A 23,524-nucleotide genomic window follows, 5' to 3' on the forward strand; every position below is an offset into this window, starting at 1 on the left:
TTGGCTGCTACTGAAGTTAGTGTGTATTGCACAGGAGCAGTAAGAAGAGAGCTTGTCATGTCTCAAACCTCAGAGGCCTTGAGCGAGGAAATCGGGCAGTTTTCCCCACAGTTCCTCATTTTTAAAGACTGGATGACTGGATTGATACTGGATTATTCTATAGTTCATGCTTAACCCATGGCTGTTAGATTTATTTGTGCTTCATGGCATTTGGTTTTCTTGTAGTAAAGTTTCAAATCTTCTGCTAGCCATTGTGTTGTTAGAGCTGGCCACCAGTACTGAGAGGATTTGTTAAATCCCGCTAGGGGCAAACAGGCTTGGTGGAAGGAGAGAAAAAAGTCCTTGTCTGAGAAGTTTTAGAATTCCATGTGCTCAGAGGGATGAGTTGCTTTTCTTTCCTCCGTCTGGACTATTTTGTATCTTATCAAGTACTCTTTTGTTATATAAAGTACTTGCTTATCATCATCTAACAGAATGCTAAATAAGCTAAAATATTTAATGACAGTTGGACTTGTGCTATTTGACTGGTAACATTTAATTGGTGCGTTATTGCTATCCCTCAAGCACACCTACTTTCTTGGCTTAGCTGGAAGAGTTTCATGTGGCAGTCTACTAAATTAAACAATTCAAAAATGGTGTTCAGTGCCAGATATATTCTTCATTGCATGATGAGGATGAAACTTGAATGTGTGCCCCCCTCATTATTACCTTTTTCCTGCTTGGAATGATGCCCTTCAATCTAAAATAGGAATGTTATAAATTTTGTTATTTATGCTGTGCTATGTGCTGTGACTACCATCGGGATGTGAAAGTAAGTTATTCATTCTCCAAGTCTAATCTCTATTTAGACTGTTCTACAATAGACTGTAAGTATACAACACTGACACAAAAGGCAAGAAGTTGCCAACTTAATAGTTCCTAATTTATGCTAAGAATGCTTGTTTAGTTGCGGAGATGACACCTAGGGAAATAAAATAGCTTTGTGGCTTGAAAGTGTCTTCAGATTGAGGATTGGCTGCCAAGGAACGAATGTTCCAGGAAAAAAACTCTTGGCACAGATGCTTACACCAGAGCTCTGAAGAAGTAGTAGAACTTTGTTTAGGCTGGAGGGAGGGAACTGAAAACTGACCACTGCAGACTTTATGAGGGACTGCAGGGTCCTGGATAAGCAAGGCATGAAGCATTATATTCTGTGTTCTGGTTGGAAATGTCTCCTTCATGTACATCCTAATTTCTCGTTTGAGGACATTCCAGACTCATTTCAGTGAATGGAATCTCATGTAGACCAGTCTATCAGAGGATGGGAACAAGTAGGAGCTACTTAATTTGCTGGGTTTTTTGTGTACGTGTGGTGTCTTCTGGGTGTGTTTTGAGCACGTTCTGTGCTCTGATATAGCCTTTGGCTTGGAGGTTTGTGTGGCTCTGCAGTTGTGCCTAATTTCCTTTATCTTTTAAGATGGTGTACTCTAGCTATTATCTGAAAGTGTATTCTAAATTCTGTGGTATAAGTTTGTAGAAAACCCACTGACTCACCAATTCAGAGTAATTTTTTTTATTTTTGGTTCCAGGAGTGCATTAGTACTCTAAGTTTTATGTGGCATAGTAGCTTGAAGTTGTCTGCTGACAGGCTGAAATATGGCATGGATGCAGCAGTGTGCTTGCTTAAAACAAAAACATTGGTTCACCAGCTTTTTCCTCCTACTTCCTCCCATATACCTCTATGAAGTTGAAGATGCATGAGTTGTTTCACCTTCTGGTAGCTCACTACTACTTACTTCTCTCACCTAGTGGAGAGATGCCTATTGACTTCTGAGTGGGGTCACTTCTACTGTATGAAAGAATCAAGAGATGTCAGGTAATCTTAAAAGGCAATAGCTGTGATGTGGTTTGAGGCTGTGAATATTAGGTCTCTTCGGAAGGCATGCTATTTCATGGGCTGTAAGAAAGAGAATTCACCTTACTACTAAATGCTTGTAGGCTGAAGCTATTTGTTCAGGTGGCCAGAAGCAAAGTCCCAGTGCCTTAGAAATAGCTAAGGAACCAGGGCGATCATTTCAAAATCAGGGAGGGAAATGCAAACAGAAGGCAAACCTGGAAATGATTTTCCCCATCTTGCAAACAAATCCTATGGGAGGGGCAATTTATTCATTTTTTTTCAACAACTTATTCTTAAAAACTTACTTTGTGTTGGTTAGCACCTTTTTCCTGGAACTAGTTCTTTAATTTATCTTCAGTTCCCCTGTTTATTTTATTAAAATAAACATCTGAAAAGCCAGTATGATGCCTTTGTTAGGAAAAAGAAAAAATAGATGCATCCTAAAGTGTGTTCTGTGTTTTTTTTTCCACGTGTGCAGCTCAGGATGGGAGGGAGAAGAAAAAAAGAAAATGATAGCTTGGCTACTAAAAGGTTGTTATAACATCTTATGCTGTTTTGATTTCTGAATTTGATCAGAATCCAAGTAAATTGCAAGCCTTACCTCCAGTCATAAATTTGGAGATGACAAATTCAAAATCGCCTTGTGTTACTTGCATAGTTTATTTCCAGGAAGCTCTGATGGTGCATCAGATTCCACTTAAGTTGTCCAGGATAATCAGAACTTTATGGCATAGAGGAAAATGGCAAGTTATCACTATGCCAACCTATTACAGCTAATACTTCAGTGAAATGAAGCCATTACACTGAACAATTTCTATGAATTTCTGCCTCAAATTCTGCACCAGGTGGTCAGATGCATTGATTGGCTTGAACAGCAGCTTATTATAGTCATCTTCCTTTGGGACAGCAATGCCCAGGTTATGTTTCTGTGGTTATTAACTCACAGTGAAGCCCATTTCAGCTCTTCCCCAACATGTTTCAGCCCATTTATGGCATAATATTTCTGATTTTCATTTTGTCTGTCCTTAATGTATTTGCCTACCCATAATTCTGCTACGCAGATTCATAGAAGGCCTTTATGCTGTTTCTAAGTGCCTAACATGCTTGTGGAAAATGAAGATTGCAGGCATGGATGGCTGCATTTTGAGTTGTTTTGTGAATCTTGTTCCCTGCTTCTCACCTGGCAGTAACACATGCAAGTATGTAACTGAACAGTTACTTACCAGTGTAAGTCTGCCGTACAGAATCTGAGAGACGAATCCCCTGCCTGTGTTTACTGTGGTCTTATTTCATAAAATATTCATGCTGATAATCCTTGCTACTCAGGGACACTGAAAGTTAAGCCAAGAAAAGAGGAAACAGTTCTTCTGAACTCTTCTGAGGCACGAGGGAATGGTTAGAGTTTGTGCCTAGGGATTTCACAAGGATTTGACACTCCTGATCTTTAGCTTGTAATTAATGGTCAGAGCTGCTATCAGCTTCAGAAATCGTTTTCTACTGACTGACCAAAAATAGCAGTGTTCTTATTTGAAACCACTGCCTTTTATGTGTGAAATCAATTGCACCAAGAGCATGTTCTTCTCACCAGCAACAAATAGAATCATGTTCTCTCACGTCATCAGATTTGTTTGAAAATGTTGGCACTTCTCTCTTCACAACACCTCTCTGCTTGTTAAGGGTGTGCTAAATTTAGTTGGGTGAAATGCTTCGTTTGAGGAAGGAAATGCATCTGGAAACTGTACAATTAGTGGGTGAACGGGATTGCTTTTAATTTTGGAGCTTGGATTTCTTGCTGCAGTAAGTTGTCTTTAGCTAGGAAGATGAAAGCAGTGGTGTTTCTACTGAAAGTGCTATTAGAAAGATTGTCATTTTGTCTCTCTTGCTGTCACTGCTTGCCCAATGTGTAAATAAAAGCTTTGAGCTGGTATAGTGATACCTATTCTCCTATTTCCCTCTTTCTGTTGGTATAAAGAAGAGGTTCTGTCAGTTGAGTTTTTCCTTGCAAATAGTACTTCCTGTTGAATAGAGATGAAGCATAGAAATTGTGCTAACAAAGCAGTATCTTGCAACTACTGCACTGCTCCCCGCTGTAGCGTGTCTGTTATGCAAGTATTACCTATCAGTGAAGTCCTGCATTGCATGAGTGTGGGTGTACTGTGGTGGAAAGGTTTGTTCACAGCTCATGTTTATCTGCTTATAGAGAGCATCAGTGGCAAATGTGTTTCTGAGCAGGATGTGTGTGCACCTGGCTTCATTTGCAACCTGGTCCTGGTGTGAGTTGCTGCAGGATCCTCCAGCCCTTAGAAATACAGTGTAACTGCCAGCTCCCAGTCTGGGGGACAGGGGACAGTGAGGTTGAAGCACAGCAGCATGTCTGTGCTAGAAGGTGCTGCTGGACCCAGCAAGTGTGTTCTGGGCCTTTCTATTCTACACTGAATCTAAGATGAGAGATGCTGATAGTATAGTGTGCATGTGCTGAGAAGGGAATGGTAATTTGACAGCTTATTTTCAGTTAACTGTTTTTTTTACAACAGAGATGCTTCCATCATCTGTTTGCTGTGAATGCAACTTCTTGAGTTGGAAAAATAGAGACTCTTGAGCATGTCTAGGCATAATGTACATGTAATGAGTTGGTAAACTTAATTTGTAAGGTTTGAAAGGAAGAACATTTATTAAGGATTATTGAAGGTGGAAAACCATGCTATTCTTTCAAGTATTCTTTTCATTTTTAAAAACATCATTACTGGAGGTACCAGGCTGCGCTTTTATTCTTTAGCACCTGTCTCAAAAGAAGACCAAAAAGAAAGGTAAGAGCTGTTCAGATGAGACAATTCACATTTGTGTCATGATTTTCAGTGGCTGGTGATGCAGATGAGTAACTCTTAAAAACAAAACACCTTATCCAAGAAATCTCCTTCTTCCCCTATTGCCAGGAGTTTGCTCAGATGTCCCCAGGTGTCTCCTTCTGTGAAGGAAGCTTAGTATTTTCTCTTCATTGAAAGTTCAGGGAATGTTGGGTTGCACTGATTATGTAGAATTAAGTGACTTCTGCTTGGCAAAAATGAAATTCGTCTGACTTTCCTACTCTTGCTGATTGCCTACCAGCATACTGAAATGGGAATTACCGAATGTGAACTTTTCTTACCAAATCTGTCAGGTTTATCAATGGTGTTACTTCATGGAGCTTGTCCGTACCCAGTAATTTTCATGAGGCTCCTGTAACCATGTGAGATGAGTTCTTTGAAGTAAGAGTAATTGACGTTTATATCAGTGGATTAAAAATACTTATTGTTGCTTCCTATAGCAAATGGTGTGAAATGGAACTACAGTAGTACCACTTCAGCATCTCCAATACCAGTGTGCAGGAATATCCTTAATACTGTGTTGTGTATCTGCAGCTGTCAGATAATTGGGTATGACAATTGATGTGGATTACCTTTTCTTTTAAAATTTGTGTGGCAGATTTAGAGAGGAGCAAACCATACGCTGAAGAAGTGAGAACATTGGGGAAATTCCATCTTGCTTCCCGGTTGGGGGGACGGGGAGTGGGGGAAGCCAACTTCTTCACAGTACATTTAATTTAAAAAGCAGTAAAACCCAGAAGCCAAACATCATTTGACTCGAATAAAATACCTTGATGTGCATCTAAGGCAGCTGTGGGTTTATTTTAGATGTGTATAGAGATGCATAGCTGTAGGTGTATATTTGTGTAAGTATGCATATACATACTTGTACACGTGTATTTCCATACCTACTTAAATGTATAGCAACCAAAGGACTTTCTGGCTGATATAATAGAAAGAACAGTAATAAGATCTTTGTGAAACCTGGGGAAGCTGAATTTGGACTGAAGCTTTAATTTGTTCTTTTTGGGGGGGTAGATATGTCAAATATGGACTAAATTCATAAACAGGAGTTTTCACAGAGATCAGTTGTAGTGTGTCACTATAAACTACCAGATATACAGCCTAAAATATTGTAATCAGGTCGGTAGTTGTTTAGGTGTGGTATGGTTAATTTTTGTGCAGTTCAGGAGTCTTAAAGGCTTTTTACTTAAATGTTTTTTTTAAATTAGGAAAAAAAATGATCCTGTGGAGCCTTTCACCCCTCCCACATTCATTTATTTTCCTAATTCTAAAATTCTAAATAAAATGAACGTTAGATCTATCACTGGAAGTATAATTTTCTTAAATTTTTGCTGAATTGAATTTTCTCCATTCAGTTTCTGTTGCTTTCACTGGGACTGCATGTACGAGAGCATGAACTGATTCATTATTGTTGGCCAGAACTTTTCCAGTTACTCCCTTTCTATTCTTTATGGCCTGTAATTAACTCTCAATTTCCTATTGTACTTGCAAAACAGAAGGGTGTGTTTTTTCTTTGCACAGTAGCTTTAAATCATCCAGTATATCAAACTCAGTGAGGTATAAATTCATGCACTAGAGAATGTGTATTATTTACAGCTATCAAACCAATGGTTTCACACTTGTTAGAAATTACAGAGACAGCATAGCTACAGCCCTGAAATTCTTCTTTCGCCCTGTGTCCCTGAGTTCACAGTTCTTGAAAGTCAGAATGAGTTACCGAGCAGTTGGCATTTGGTAAATATGAACCATTCTTCTTACAGGTCACTGCAGGCCTTACTTTGATGAATACCTAGGAAAACATCCCCATTATTCTTTCTTCAAGAAATGAAATGTGACACTAGGCATTGTGGCTATTGTAGCCCTCCCACACTTTTTCTTTCCATTGAGAGAAACCTTGGTCACTTCATGTACTATACTGCTAAATGCTTTATGAAAATGTTAATGTCTCAGTGGCTGTGCCGTTCTATTCAGTTTAAAAATGCTCTTGTGAAGTAGTGCTTAATTCATAGAAAATTTGATTTTTGAAATACTGATTTCATTTTAGTGTTTAATTCTTTTTTTTTAATAGCCTATGTGAAGCCTTGAGTACAAGCCTATGGTGGGACTGTATGAATGAAGACAGCCAACATGAGAGATTATTCTGGGGAATTCTGTTATAGTTAAGCTCTGTTTTCAGTTCTAATTATTTAGTTTGGGGCAGCTGTCGTGTAACTGTCCTGTAGCCTTTCCTGGGGGATGTTTTAGTGGTCTTAATATGTTAGAAGGGGAAGGGGGGGGAGGGGTGCGGGACAGTGGTTCTTGATGTGAGGAAAGGGAAACATGGGCAAGGTGGAAAATGCTACAGTTCAGAGGTATTGTTCCGAAGTGTGGAGAATGATGTAAACTTTGTGCTATTAGTGAGTTAATCCTAGGAATTTCATTTTATTTTGAGTAAAGACAGGATATGTGAGGATAAATCTGCAATCTTTCTTTTAAGAAAGCTGCTGACTTGCATTACTGCTTGAAGGTTTTGGTGGGGAAGCAATTGTGTTCATATCTTGTATTGGAAGAAGGGCAATGATCACACTGATAATAGAGGGCAGAACAGATATGTGTGGTAAAGTGTAGAAAAGCTAAAACTGAGATACAGCAACCATTTTACTGTTTAAAGCAATCCAAAATGACATGGCTGACTGTAGATCCATCACTTAAACATGTTATAGCATTAATAAATTTCAAGTGCATTGCCTTTAAAGTTAAGTCAGAGACAAAAATAAAGCTGGGGTAGGTAGTACAAGTGTCCCAAATGTGCTTCACTACTTTACTAATGTGTACTGTAGGAAGTAACAAGAGAAGTATACTTAGACTACATTTTTGACAAGGAATTTTTTTCCAAGCTTTTCCTGTCATTTTCCCCAAAATGATGCTAAGATTGTACACCCCTTATTCTGCTCTAACCTTTTTGTTTTTCTTCAGTCTATGTTCATATGTCCATATAAACTGCAAAATGTGTCCATACAGAGTATATAAGTTAAGTGAATATTAGGTTCTTGCCAGCTAGAGGAGTTATTGGGCATTTTGTTGGAAACAGTGCGTATAAATGTACATAATCCCATAGCTCTTACAGCAGCTTTGTTAGAGCACAGTCTCCTGTATCCGTCTGCAAAAGAGGTCAAGCAAGCTGGAAAAGGTATAAATTATGCATGAATATAGAAATGGACTGTGAAGAGTACAGCTATTACAATAAAACTGTGGAAAGCAACATGATATGTTGGAGAAGCCCCTTGGGCTGAGTGATGCTTTATTCACTCGCCTCCTAGCAAGGGGTTTTACCTTACATTTTAACTGAGAATTTAATTATAGTGTTTAAAGGGCTTGTTTGCTCTAGCCTCCTTTTTCCTTAGAACAGGAAGCATCAAAATTTGGAATCATTTTATGCATACCTGCAGGCCAGTGTAATAAATACTTAAGGGTTCAGTTTGTGTTGATATCGTACTCAGTGTCTGAGGATCTGAGCTATGGTTAGTGTTGGTGCAATCCATGGGTGTGGAGGGTTTTTGAGGTGGGTTGGTTATTTTACAGTTGAGGAGAGTCCCAGTCCTATCCACTGGCGTTGCATGTGAAAGGGGAAAAAAGTTTACACATATTCATATTTGTGGTATCTCTGTTAAGAGAACACTCCCTGTAATGAAATAATTCTAAACACAAATGTAGAATCTGGAATTTCAATGTTAACAGGTAGCAAAGGTAGCAAAATTGCTGCATGTAGCATTAAAAATAGAGAATATTTGAAATACTCTTGCTTTACAATTAGAAGCAATGGCAAAATCCCTGTATCTACAAGAGGCAGTGAATTGAAGGATGTTTAGGAGGGACTGAATACTGTGGGTGATGGGGAAAGGGGAAATGTTGAAACTTGAGTTTAAGCAGTTGAGCTGGAGTGTGCAGGAACTGTTATCAGACTGAAGACATGTGCTTAGAGGTACTGTGGAGCTGATGCTCTTCCTATGTTGGGGCTTAACTGTTTTTAACAGTCAAGGGCTCATTAATTCAAGTATTAGACTATTACTCTTTCATTAGAAGTGAATGCTAATTCTTTACTCAAGTCTAGATCTTACTTTTGATTATCTGTTTTTCTGATACAGATGTGATTCTGTTATTATTGATCTGCCTTGGGGTGCAGCAACTGTATTTTCAGGGGATGTTTTGAGCAAACTTAATAAAGGGTATCCCTGTAACTCCTCCCATCCAAAAAATCAAACAGAAAAACAACAGAAGGTACTCTCCATTATAAACAGTGATTGGAAATGAGTTCTTCTTGAGGTTGGAACTTTCATCACTTGTGGTTAACAGGCACCTTGCTGTACTTGCTATACTTGAATAGTAAGAACGCTCTAAAAACCAAGAAATTAAAAGATGGGAGCAACTGTTCCCCTCGCTTTAATGGAGTTGGGCCAGTTTCAAAGGAAGTTACAGGTAAAATCAAAAAGCAACCTTCATAAATAGACTAGCTTAAGAAATGGAGAGTTGCATCTCATCAACCTTTCAAATCAACTTAATTACGTATCTCCTTAAATGAGAACATGTCAAAATTGGTATTAATTACTCTGGAATAACAAAACCTTCCAAAACCAACCACTGCTGTGTACTTTTTAAAAGAAATGAAAATAAAAAGCTTCCTGTCAAAGGGAAATCTTTTAGAAGAAAGAAACACATTTTGCTTATGTTGAAGAGAAACACATACTAATTTCTCAGAGCACTAAATAAATAATTAGGTTGTAGATAGAGTTGAGAAGCGCAGGTAATTGTGATGTCTTTGAAGTTGAGTAATATTTTCTTCTAATCATTGAAAACTAACATGCAAGGTGCTTGCAGCTGATTCTAATGAGTTTACCTAAACCTGCAATCTGTCAGGCTTCTTTCTTTGGTAGGGCATCCAGTTTAAGGATAAATGGATGCAGACAGTTGTCCTAGAGTCAAAATGGAAACAGCAGTATTACAAGATTTTGGCTGAGGCACAAAGGTCAAGAAAAGCTCAAGGCCCATATAACTAATTGTGAAAATATTACTTCCTTGTGTATTCATTTATACCCACAAAAGGAATTCTAATTCTAAGAGAAAGGCTGCATTTATAACTTAATACTGTCTTGATAGTCAGTGATTCCCTGGTCTTAATAAAGTTACAGCCCAGGATCTTCATACTATTTAAATGTTGGTTGGTTGATTGTGAATCATTAATCTTGTTCCTTGGGGTCCATTTCTGGAATATATTCTGTTATAAATGCAGATAGACTTGGCCCATTAGTATTAAGGGTAATTCTACTCTTAATAGCTATCAGCATAAATGATAATCACCATGAACCCTTAAAGCTAGTATTTTGGTAATGTGTGAAAAAACAGAGTAGAGGTGTATGACATTTCTTTTTAGGAGTGATAATTACAAAGGGTACGTTTAGTCAGAGTACATTCCATTTAGCAGATGATTTCTCTTGTTCACTTGTTGAGCTGGTACTTATTAGGAAGCTTTAGGACAACTTATCTTCCAGGATCTATGTTGAGATGACTGTTTATTTCTAGATGATGTGAGAGAAGGCTGTTTCACTCTGCCCCAGTCATAGCTCAGTAGCAGTGTGGTGAACTGAGGAGAGTAACACTGACAAGTTTGGGAGCTAATGTTTGGCTTCCAATAGCCTCTACATTAATATATAAACAATTGATATGTTTTAACAGTAGGTGCGTACACTTAGAGCAAGACATTTTGTTTACAGAAGTCATCCTCACTGCTCAAAAGGTATTCAGCTGCTTTCATGAGAGCTGTATGGAGACTTCTAGTATCCTTCCTACTTTGCTGGGCTCTTCTAAGTCTCTTCCTAGCAGCAAAATTACTTTCTACCCATATTCTAAGTTGAATCTAAACAGGCATGGCCAGCAGGTTGAGGAAGGTGATCCTGCCCCTCTGTCATGCTGAGACCTCACCTGGAGTGCTGTGTCAAGATGTGGGGTGCTTCGTACAGGAGAGGTGTGGACCTGTTGGAGCATGTCTGGAGGAGAGGCACAAAAATGATCCTGTGAGGAGAGGTTGAGAGAGCTGGGGCAGTTTGGCCTAGAAGAGACAAGGCTCTGAGGAGACCTGATGGTGCACTTTCAGTATCTAAAGGGGAGCTATAAGAAGGAAGGGGAGTCTGTTCACTGGGGTCTATTCTGATAGGACAAGAGGAAATAGTTTAAAACTGAAAGAGGAGAGATTTAGAATGGGTATAACTTTTTTTTTTACAAGAAGGTGGTGTGAGGCACTGAAAGAGATTGTCCAGAGAGATGGTGGAAATGCCATCCTTGGAGACATTCAAGGTCAGGCTGGATGGGATGCTGAGCTGTAGGTGCCCCTGTTCATTGCAGGGGAGTTGGACTAGATAGCCCTTAAGGGTTCCTTCCAGCTCAAATGATTCTATGATTCCATAAGATGTCCTTTCTCTGCTGATTCTCTATTTCCACGTGTCCTGAATCAAGTCTTGTGTGTTTCCACTATGTTAGTCCATAATGTTAGAATCACTGTTCTGGAGTGATGTGGAATCTTCCAAGAAGTTTATGCTCTTTTATATTATTATTTTTGTAATTATTTTTAAGTCTTTCCACTTGGTTTCTTTATTTAGAACACTTTATCTCCATTTTAGATTTAGCAAGAAATCAGAATATGTGAAGTGTCAGGGAACTGAAAAAGAAAATTGAAATCTTGTTGGCCAGGTCTATTCTTCTGCAGCCCTTAAGTGGAAAATGATACTGTAGTTCCTGATTTGTTTTGAATGAGAATAGAAGTGAGGTGGGTGGAAAGTAATGGCCCTCAGCAGCAGGCTGTTGGCATTCTACTGATAAAATGTTGTTTAGGACTCATAAAATAGTGGGATATGTCTTTCTGATTTTTTTTCTCCTAAAACTCTCTAGGTTTTTCTGTGACTGGAAACAGCAGTAGTGGTGTTAGTCAAATTATTTTCTTTCACTAATTACCTCTGGCCTCATAAAAGAACAAGTGGAAGAGGTTTTTAACAAATTATTGTATTTGTGCAGTTTAATCTTTCTCGTCTTCATCTTGCTTAACTAAACCCGACGAGCTCATTTAAGACTTCTCTATAACCTTGACATGTCACAAAGATGAGGCGCTTCAGTCTTAGATGGGATAAACTCAGATGAGTCTTAAGTCTCTACTTATGCTTGGCTTTGAGAACCACTGAAGTAGCTGTCCTTGCTGCATTTTTGTATTTGAGGATAGCTTCTATAAGTAGTTGCTGTAAAGCAGAAAAATACACCCTGTTAAAGAGCCTTGCATCTAATGGTTTTGGGTAGACTGAAGCATCACATAATCCATGAACTCTTTGTGTTGAGTGACAGTTAATTGTAAATGTCTATGGCTTTCTGTAATTGATACCTTCTTGCTAGCCTCTAGAGTGAGGTCATCTGTTTATTTTCTTAGTCTTTCTAATAGTAACAGCTGAAGGTCAGTACTGAGCTGGGTTATGTTTGAATTGTTCATGATCTAATACTTTGTATCCCATTACTGATCTCTGTAAGAATATTTGCCATGGAATTTGTAATTACACTGTTTTGGGGGAATGCTATTGTTAAATGCTTACACCTCCTGCAAGAAGTGCAGCTGTAAAAAGATAAATTTTAATTCTCTGTAGCAGAATTCTCGTAGTCCTGAAATTAGTAATTGCTCTCATTTTTCTAAGTACCTGAAAGAGAGCTTATGTCTCCTGTGTGATGCTGCTGCATAAGCTTTTTGAGGGAAGTTGCAAGTCTTGGCAAATAATAATGCAAGGGCTACTTCAAAAATAATGCCTTCTATTTTGTTTTGGCCCATGATGTCAGAGACAAATATTAGTGGTATGGCAGTAGAGGTTGAATGTCCCTGTCAATATTCTGTTACTTTTTGTTGCTGAGTGGCAGATGGCAGCAGAGGAGCAGTCTGACAAAATGGTGGCTGACATAGAAATGAGTATGAAGCAAAGGTGTCATTGAATTCCTTCATGTGGAAAAATGGCACCCATTGACATTCATTGATGCTTGCAGAATGTTTATGGACACCAAACAGTGGATGTGAGCATGGTGAGTGTTGTGTTTTAGCAGTAGTGACAGCAGATTACCCCCTCTTTTGTTTGTTATGAATTGTTATGATTGTTATGAATGTGGCATGCAGGCTCTTGTTCATCAGTGGCAAAAATGGGTAGCTAATGGTGGTGACTGTTGACAAAGTGTTTTGTAGCTGAGAATTTGCTCAATCATTGTAGTGTTATTGTACGCTTTGTATTTGTAAATAAATAGTGGGCATTACTTCTGGAGCAACCTACATAACTGCTTTAGGCTTCCTTCGTGATTTATGTGGATGTACGCTCAAAACAATAACCCAGCCAAAATATGTAGGAAAAAATCTGATAGCTATGTCTCAAAATAATTTTTCAAAAACGAATCCTCATTTATTTGCTTTGCAGCTAGATGTATAGAAAGTGTCAACTGTTAGCAGTTAAAATGAAAAGATGCCTTATCAAGGCAAAATTCAGAAATTAAGGAAAGGAGTGGTTTAGACTGACCATAAGGAAATATTTCCTCTGTGCTTTTGGCTTTTGCAGGATATATTAAGGAAACTTAAGCTCTTTCAGATAATGACAAATATATTTTTAAACTTAGATCTCTGGTGAAGGTTTGTGTAGGAATCTGTTTGTTTTCTGTACTTATTGCCTGTAAAATCTATAGTGGCCCCCAGTCCTGTTTTACTAGATTTGCATACCCCTTATATCAGAGGTCTTATAAATTGATTATTAGAAGGTGATGACCAGACATTCACAAAGGGATGGGCTTCACCTGGTGCTATAGGTAACTGCTTTAAGTGGGTTGGTCATCTTATTTCAGCAGCTGTTGTTGGGCTGTCAGTAGGCATCTATAGTAATACATGTCCGAACTGGAATCCTGGGGCACTGCTTTCTTCACAGTTTCTCTGTAGTCCCAAAACTCATCAGTAACATCAAAGAACTCAACTACAGCTTGCCAGAAGATGCCAGCCTTGCTTATGTAATGTCTGCAAGAAATAAAACAGCAGTAACCTTCCTACAGGTGCACTGTGTCTCTCTTAACCTCACTAGATTTCCTCTGGTGCTCTATAAAAGAGAACACTTCCATGAAGCTATGTCTTCAGGCTGAGAGGTGCTGGGAAATTACTGCAAGCGCTGGCCGAGGTGTCACTCATGGTGCTACCTCTTTGTGCTCCTTCAGACAGCAAGTGCAAGGGAGCTGACAGGCTGCCTGGGTAAGTGGCCTCCTACAGTCCTAACAGGGAGCTAATAATCAGAGGCAGAAATCTGCTTTGTGTGTACCAATCTGTTGTCTGTCATGTCACCTGTTAATAGTGGTAATTTCGGGTAAATCAAGCCATTCCTCCTAAGCACCTGCAGTTATGTAATGGTAGCTCATAGGGCAAAGATACAAATATGCAGCAAAGGCTTTCTTTTCTATCCCTCCCTTCCAGGAGTGAAATTGATGTTGCCAGTGAAATTTCTCTTTAAGGATGTTCAGTGTTCTCTGAATCCTGGTCAAGCTGGTTAACAGGCAAACTGGCATTCACGTGAAAAAGATTTAGAAAACAGCAGATATTAGCCTAGTGGGAACTTTGTCACTGAAAGAATGTTATTTCATGATCCTACCTTGGAAAATATTCATTTTGGGTTGTCAAATGAAGGCAATATTACTTAATATAAATTTTACTTACAGGATAACACAACCTCTTTGCCCTGAAAACACCTCTGCCTGTATACATTCATTTTCTCCCCTCTCACTTGATCCTGTCTGTGATAGTGACTTGAAGGTCACTTTACAGCAGCATGGTTAATCTCTCTGATCTTTACATTTCCTTCTAATGACAGCCACCCCTCTGGATCTGTCAACTCATGGCAGACTGAACAGAATGGATATGTACAATGTGATAGAGGATAGTAAAGCATCCATTGACCTACAAGTTGAGTTGGTTCTGTATTCTATGATTTATGCAGCCATTAGCTTTAAAATGCATTATAGTATGAAGAGACACTTCAGAATATTAACCACTAGGACCATATTCATTGTTCGATGTCCTATAGTTCTCTGGATATAGACGTGGTTCAGGAAAGCATTAGTGGTTGTGTGGCTGCATTTGGAGCCAAGCATTGCTGGGAAAAAAACAGCATCTTTAAAAGCTTGTGTGCTTTTTGTTTCTTCTTTCTTTTGATTTTTTTTAAGCCATATAGTCACAAAAGTCAGACTTGTTATTTCCATAATGAACTCTAGACTAATAAATATTTCAGTGACTTCAGGTGGCTTGGAGAGAGGGGAGGAAGAGTCAAACACTCCTATTGCTGTTTTTTTTCTCGTTGCTAGTGTTACTGCAGGATTGTGTTAGAGGTCTGTGAAGCCAGCTGAGATAAATTAAAATGCAGTTTAACCTCTCTAGAGGGAAAACAGTGTTTTCAGACATGTTAGTATATTCATCCAGAAGCTAAGAATTGTGATAAGAGTGAAGGTAGACTCTGTGGCGACTCTGAAGTTGAAATCAGAAGCTCTTGCTTTTCATTGTAGATGTTCCGAAACTTGTAAGCATGGAGTAACAGGAGCAGCGGAGCAGAGAAAAAGACAAAGTCTTGTTTCAGATTTTTTTTTTCCCTTTCTTCCTCCTGTGGCTATTCCCTAGTGGATACAAGACAGTAGAAAAGAATTTCTAGTTGGGAAACCTAGCCTGAATCTGAATTAGAGAAGTTTTTCTGTTGCACCTATGCTGTCAAAACCTTCTTGGCGCATATTTGTTATGGGGTTGGGGTAACTTCATTTGTGCTGGACATCCTGCTGGTAAAGTTACTGGGGGAAAAATAAAACCAAACAAACACAATACTGACAAAATGGATGTGCCTTTCAGGCTCTCTGTGGGAATTTTCAGTGTAATTATAGCATTTTCTTGTAAAGCATGTTATTTGAGGATGACAGTCTCATGTAATGTTTCTTTAATTTCAACTCAAGCTTTAAAACAAGAGCAAAGAAACTTTGGAGGTGTGGGGAACTCATCACCTGCAATTATCACAATCATCTCTGCTTGTAACCTTTCCTTCTCAAAGTAAGTACGCTCAATCTGGATTGCTCTTATTTGCTGCTTCCACGTGAAAGGATTACATCTTATCTGATTTTTGCAAATTACTGCTTTTTATTTTCTTTTCACTGTGTGACAATGGGTATGTTTTAGCTCTGGCTTCCAATATTTCTGCTTGGAGGATCCAGTGTGTTGTTGCAGGATTTCTTTTGAAGAGAGAGAAACAGAAGTTTCTGTTAAAATATTATTAATCTGTTATTCTGTAAAAATATAAGTATTGTTAAAACTCTGGCACCGTTTGAAATGTGATGTGATGCTGCTTCTAAATTTTACAGGTCTTTTCTTTGAATGCTTCCATTTGAACACTGTTGCTCATAAAAGAGCCACAGGGACGCTGCATGCCTTGCAGTTCTTATGTTGTTTACTGCTGCATGTTTTCCAAAGTGTGCTATATAACAGATGAACTATCCTTTAATTAGAATCAATATGATACATTTTATCCACTGTATTGGCTGTATACACTGGGGTTGTAAACTCTTCACTAGGGTTGTAAAAATGAGTGCAGTTTGTCTTAGGAAGGACAGACAGGCATGCTGTGGTGGATTAAATGGTTCAAAGCTTTTAGGTCAGATCACATCATCACCCACCACAGCCACTATCTCAAAGTATAATGATATAAGACAGGTCCTTCAAGCTGTTTAGCAATCCAAATGCATCCTTCATTACAATCTAAAAAGAAAATAGGAATATAGAAAAGGGAAAAGCCAACTCTTCAGATTTAGCAGTAAACAGAAAATGTTTTTCTTGAGGAATAGATGCTGGTGAGAAATCCTCGTGGTGAGATGAAATCAAAGCTTTTTTTAATAGTATCAGAGTTGTACTTGAGCAAATCTTTATTAGAGACTACAGGTACACTAAAACTGCTAGCCTGTTCTGTCAGCTTTGGTTAACTTCTCAAATAGCTGAATACTTTTTGGTATTTTTTGCTGTCTCTAATGTATTTGAAATTTGCTTACATGCAAATGATGTATTATGGGTTTTATTCTGCACTTGTACCTCATTTGTAAGCTCTGCTTTATCTCAGTTACCTTCCCTGTTACATTTTTTTGGGTTCTTTTGTTGATGGTGGTGGATTTTTTTTAATTTTGTTTTTTTTTCAGTGGAGATAAAGGATTAGGGAGACCCTAAAGAGTAGTTCAGAGTGTAAAATGTATGTCTTGTATTTGTGTAGAGAATTTTCGGTACTGTGGTTTAACCCCAGCAGGCAGCTGAGTACTGCACAGCCTTCCTACTCACTCTTCCCTTGTGGGATGTGGAAGTGAATCAGATAAGTAAATTTGCAGGAACTCATGGGTAGAGGTGAAGACTGTTGGCTAGATAAAGCAGAAGCTTAAAGCAAAATGGGGAGTTCATTCACCTACTTCCTGTCAATGGGCAGATGCTCAGTTACTTCCAGGGAAACAGGGCCCATCATGTGCACCAGCTTCCCAGGAAGATGAACACCACCATGCTGAAGGTCCTCCCTTCCTCCTCCTTTAACTTGCTTTTTATTGCTGAGCCATGATGCTTCAGGTCATCTATCCTGGTTCTGTCCCCTCCTATCTCACTGGGCATTAGGAAAAGCTGAAATATGCTTGGTCCTGTGCAGCACTGCTCAGCAGCAACTGAAACATCAGTGCGTTATCAGCACTGTTTTCATCAGTGTTCTGAAACACAGCACCATATGAGCCTCTGCCAAGAAATTTAGCTCTGTCTCAGCCAAAACCATAATGCATTCATGCTGTTGTCAAAAACAGATCTTTACTGAAATTAGTTCATGTCAGATAATCTGCCTAATAATCTGTTGGAAAGATGTGCTCTGTAATGGCCAGACTTTTTTTGATAATCCAAAATGAAGAGCACATTATGTTTATAGGTAGATAACTGTATAGAAATGTGTAATTAAATCTTAGTATAACAATTATCTTTACACCCTGAAACAGATACTGTTTGAGTTAGTGGAGGAAGGAATATAGCCATCATCTTGGAGCAATTTTCTAGTTTTGTTTTTGGCAAATAAAATTACAAAAAAAGTACCATCTTGAGCATAGAGATGTTTGTAAAATGGCAGAAGACTGTGCTGGGTTATAAATGGCTAGTGGTAATTTTGCTTCCCATTCAGATACTCTGTAATCTTCCTCAGCAGAAATAAATTGACTGAAAAGTAAGAAGTTGCTTCAGAAATTGCGCTGTGTTTTAGCATTAGAAGGGAAGATAGCATTTGAAGTAGTGATACTTTAATGGATGGTTCAACTATCTGTGTTTCCAGCAGCCATCCAGCACATTTAACTGAAAGGACTGGAACTGGAAAAGGAGCTGGTTTGTTGCCACTGAAATAAATGAAGGTGCCAGTTGCCTTTTAGCCAGTAGTAGTGATCCTACTTTTGTTTCATTTCACTTTGTCCTTCACAGCTCCGTGCTGTCATTAAGAATAAAAGGCTCAGGGACAAATGCTCCACAACTGTATCTGCTGTATTTTTTCTGTAGACTTAAATTTGACTTGCAAATGAGTTAAAGCCTGAACTTTTTAACTTGTCCATAGAGTTTTTGTAGTTGATAAAGGTTGTTATTAAAAGTTGCTGAACAGTAAACTTAAAAAAGACCATTTGAATATGAGATAATAAAGAAAAGCCCCTTTAATTTAGTATCAAACTTTAATAGCTTTGCTGAACTTGGAGGGAATAACTTGCCTGATCTGGGAAGCTGGCTCAAAGAATGCTCAAATTTACTGTATTTTCTGTACATATATTTATAATTAAAAATGTGCTAAAGTTGTTTTGGAATGGATGTGACACATAAAATAGCCACTAAAAATAGTTTAACTCATCTTTTCATTTTGAATTACTGAAGGGTATTCTTTTAAATATAATTAATAATAAAACAACTGAAACTCAACTTCAATTGCTTTGTCATCCTGAAGTTATTGTCAGAGCTTCTTGAAATAACTTAAGACTTAGAGTTTATTCCAAGCAGTTGGCTGGGACTATTGCTTATGTAGTACTCAGTGCTGTTTTGATTACAAACATCATCTGGCACAAGCTTCCTTGATTATGTAACTCACCCAAAATCTGATTCTGCAAATTGCTGTCTACAGTGCCAGTAGATTTCCACTAGCAGAAAGATGCTTTAATCAAGTTGATGGCAATGTATCATATCAAACATGGCTTGATACGGTGATAAACAAATGCAGACATTTGAATTCTTAGCAGATAGTGTTATGTACTTTGAACAGCTCTTCCAAGGAACCTGATAGAAGCTATTTTCCACTCTGCTATGGAAAATGCAGGTCTTTAACCAAGGAAGCGTTCTCAGCACTGTAAGTTATACATAGTGCTGTAGTGCAACCTCAAGCAGTAGCTTGAGTTAATATTCAGTTGCTTGCCTGTAGGGTAGCGGGGTTAGCTGCTCATTGCAATGTGTTCCCCACACCCTGTATTGTAAAAGGAAAAGAATATCCCCTTCCCACAACGTTAGAATTTGCAGTGTATTGCATTACCTTATAGATGAGATTAATGTAAATTACCTGACCAAAAATTTACTGAGCTTGAGTACTCTCTTGTTTTTTGGGCTGTCTATGCTTGAACAATTTCCTTTTATGTTTTTAACTGTCATGCATGCATGTGCACAAGCACTTCTTAGTGTGAAAGTGGAGAAGAGAACTCTCAAGCTGGCAGTGAACCTTAATCCTATCCTGCTTTCGTCTCAATCATCAGTGTTCAGTTGAACTGCTAACCACAATCATTGCTGCTGCTTAGCAGATTTATGAGAACATCTTTAGAAAAAAAAATCCTTTTGAAGTGAAACTCTTCCCAGGATGAATTATGTCACAGCTAATGGAACGGACAGCTGGGAAGTCAGTAAATCCTCAACAAAATGCTACAGGTTTACAGCTCTGAAATACTCTGTGGGGTCTTAAGCCATGCAGATTTTTTTGCAGGTGAAAGGGAGTGCTGGGGCAATTAGTCTGACAAATTGTTTTGTTTGCTTATCACTTTCTGATATCTTTAAATCCAGAATGATGCAAGACAATGGGATGGCGAAGTAATTTCTTGCAGTCAAATTAAAAGGTTGTTGCACTTGAAAATCTGTGCTATTTCTTCTGTAAGATGTTAGCTGGATGTATTTTGGTAAACGCTGTGCTGCTCTGTATTAGTCTTCAACTAAGAGGACATTCAAATTTATTTGTTTTTCTTTGTGCTGTAGAATAACTCAGTATAATAAATAGTGATGGAAAAGAGGTGTCAAATTATGGTAACTTACTGCCTCTCTTCTTAATCCAATTCTTGTCCTTGTTGCAGTGATTCTCAGTATTAGTTCTAATAATTCTCTTCCTAATGTATGACAAGTGCTTTCAGCATTGTGGTGCAGTTTCCAGTATCCATGTTGGGTTAGGTATAGGCTTCCCACTTTTTTTTTTTGTATGGCCACTGATGGTCACAAGATAGTGCATGCTTTTTCCATGCAAATGGTGGTTAGCAGGGAAACAACTCTAAGACCTGTGCTTTTTGGGCAGGCAGCTACTTGGTTGAACTAAATAGTTGCAATAGGATGACTAAACAAAATGTATGCAGAAATTCTTAGGTTTGGGATGAGTATGCTGTTACTTGAATAAAATACAGCATCTCTATCTCTAATATGTTGACAGCTTGTCCTTTTTTTAAATACAAATCTAGTGAAATCAGTGAGATATGCAAGGCTACAGCAATAGTTTTAATGGCCAGATCATGTCCCTCAAAATTAGTATGATTTGTCACTGCTTCTATCCATTTACTTTATGCAATAAATGTAAAATGAAGTGACTGCTATCACTCTGGATGATATAAAGAGGAATGACTTGGCAGGTCTAAGGGCTTATTGTTCTAAAATAGTAGAAATAGTTATAACTCATATTACAAGTTTTATTATCAAATATTGGGCATAGTGGAACTAGAAGTTGTCCAACACACTTCTTTTTAACAATTCCAGCTTTTAATTTGAAGGAAATAGAATCAAGGAGAAAAGAGTATGCGGCTTATTTAGAGTTACGCAGGTGAAGGGAGATTCTTTGTCACTAGATGATGAATTCCTGCTTGTTTTTTACTTGTGTTCTTGCAAGGTTTTTGTTCTCACTGAGAAAGCTCCTCCATGTCTTCTCCAGGCTGATAAGATTTGGCAGTGCCACACTAGGGTCTTTTCCCTTACACCATTCTTAGTGTGACTTATCTGAGAAGGTTGCAAAATTAACTTGATGAAATTATCTGTCCTCAGTTGAGGAAAATGGATTATTTTGATCCAGGTGCTAGGAGTAAGTTCAGTGGTTTACTTATTGTGTTAAAACTCAGTTGAATGTCCTGAGAAATGATCTGTGTGGTTTTTGTAACTATGAAGACTAGAATTTTTTTTTTGTGGAAATACTTAAAGAAGTGAAGAGAGACACAGAGCTCTAATATCTAAGGTATTAGTTCATGGTATAAATCATAGAAGGTCACACCACACTGTGCACATTGTACAGGTGGCATTCATCCTATTGTGTGTGGTTTATTTTCTTTTAGTGAGCTAGATTTTCCTATAAATGAGTTGCTTCCATGAAGACTAGTTGAACTGTTTCTGAAACCCTTTTCCTTTCCTTCTAGCCTCAAAGGGGCTTTGGTGTACTGTTGGACAGTCGGCTGAATATGAGCCAGCAGTGTGCCCAGGTGGCCAAGAAGGCCAATGGCATCTGGGCTTGTATAAGGAATAGTGTGGTGAGCAGCACTAGGGAAGTCATTCTGCCCCTGTACTCGACATTGGTGAGGCTTCACCTAGAGTACTGTGTTCAGTTTTGGGCACCTCAGTACAAGAAGGACACAAAGGTACTGGAGCAGGTCCGGAGGAGGGCAACGAGGCTAGTGAAGGGCTTGGAAGATCAGCCCTATGAGGAGAGGCTGAGGGAGCTGGGGCTGTTTAGTCTGGGGAAGAGGAGGCTGAGGGGAGACCTTTTTACTCTGTTCTAGTACCTGAAAGGTATTTACAGTGAGAGCTGGGTAGCTCTCTTCTCACTGGTAACAGGTGACAAGATGAGGGGAAATGGCCTCAAGTTGTGCCAAGGCAAGTTTAGGTTGGATGTTAGGGAACACTTCTTTACAGAAAGGGTGGTTAAGCACTGGAATAGGCCCCCCAGGGAGGTGGTTGAGTCACCGTCCCTGGATGTGTTTGAGCCGTTTGGATGTGGTGCTCAGAGCTATGATTTAGTGGAGGGTTGTTAGAGTTAGGGTACTATGGTTAGGCTGTGGTTGAACTTGATGATCTTTGAGGTCGTTTCCAACCTGAGTAGTTCTATGATTATATGATTACGTCATCTCAGGAGCCCTTATGAAGGGCTGAGGTACAAAGTTGTGCTCATGCTGGTTGTGTCTTTGGAGCGTTCGTCTCTTTTTACAGCAGCCAACAGAAATATTCTAGGCAGTGCTGCTCATATTGAAATGCAGTGTATAGCCCTTAAAGGAGGTTCTTATTAAAAATCTGAAGGATGACTTCCCACATTTGTGGAGAATAATCGAAGATAAAGTGACTTTGCAATGATTTATGCACCTTGAAGAGAAAGAGGTTTATTAGGTAGCAGTAATATCATGTTGCCTAGCAGCTAGCAGTAATGAGGTTCAAAACTAATTTGTCATGATTGTTTGATGCTCACTTTTCTTTTTGCAAATGGGCCTTCTGTGACAGAAAACTGTTAAACCACTTCTGATGTCATGAGCTTAAGGACTGCGTAGCCTTATCCTTGGTGTGCAGGGTTATAGCTTTCTCCCTGCTTCTGGCAATGTTTGTTGTGATTATAGGGAAGCACTTTGTTCATTTGAAAACATGAGATAAGTATATGGAAAGTTAAAATTAAGAGGCTTATTCTTTGCAGAATTACAGTATACAACTTATTACAACTCTATACGTGTATACAACTTATTACAACTTGTACCTTTTTTTTAAGAACATCATTTCATTTTAAAAAAATGTCTTGGTGTCTAAGTGCTTTTTCTGATATCCAGGCTGTTTTTGAGCCAGGCAATGGATCAATACCTCCCTTAGTTGTTTACAAATCAGTGTATTAATGACAGTGAATTGTGGTTTTGTTGTCACCAATGCAGTACTGTCATGGAAATGCCCACAAGAAATATCTACCATTGAGCAGCAGATCTCAAGCATGATCCAGTATTGCTGTTCAGAAGTGGGGAATGCTTGAAAATCTACTGAATACATCATGTGTCCTGTCATGTAGCTGCATTTCTGCATTTCCTGTCCTCTGTAGCTGCATTTCTTTTCCTTCATGTCTTCACTGACTGTTTTAGATGCTCGTTTAGTCATTGGTTTCAGACTGCAGACAAGAGATGAACTGAAATCCTCTGCAAACTAAAGCTAAGTGTAGCCTCACAGATAATGCAGAGAAGGAAGCCTATCTCAAAACAAAGTGGAAAGTAGAGGCACATCAAATGGCTGATGTCCACCAACAGACGTAGCCAGAGACAAAACGTTATTAATTTAAATGATGATAAACTAGTTCTGAAAGCTTAAGTGGTACAGGATTTTCATAGAACATAAAGCCCATCCCCCCAGGATATTACAGTCAATAGGATGTACCACAGAACCTGCATTTACAAGTATTTTCTGATATAACAGTGCCACTTGAAAGAATCTACTTTCTGCCCTTTCTAT

At 38.6% G+C, this 23,524-nt stretch overlaps 1 long non-coding RNA gene across 18 annotated transcripts in view; it reads left to right on the top strand.

Moving 5' to 3' along the window:
* LOC101747532 overlaps positions 1-23,524 on the top strand; it is a 332,267-nt gene that overhangs the window by 30,585 nt on the left and 278,158 nt on the right. For 4 of the 18 annotated variants that reach the window (XR_005861584.1, XR_003076147.2, XR_005861586.1 and 1 more), the window contains exon 1: positions 15,710-15,847. The exons of the other annotated variants lie outside the window; for them this stretch is intronic. This is a non-coding gene — a long non-coding RNA (uncharacterized LOC101747532). Of the gene's footprint in view, positions 1-15,709; positions 15,848-23,524 lie in introns of those variants that run through there. 18 annotated transcript variants of the gene reach the window in all.

This window comes from Gallus gallus, chromosome 7 (assembly GCF_016699485.2).
Source record: "Gallus gallus isolate bGalGal1 chromosome 7, bGalGal1.mat.broiler.GRCg7b, whole genome shotgun sequence".
NCBI lineage: Eukaryota > Metazoa > Chordata > Aves > Galliformes > Phasianidae > Gallus > Gallus gallus.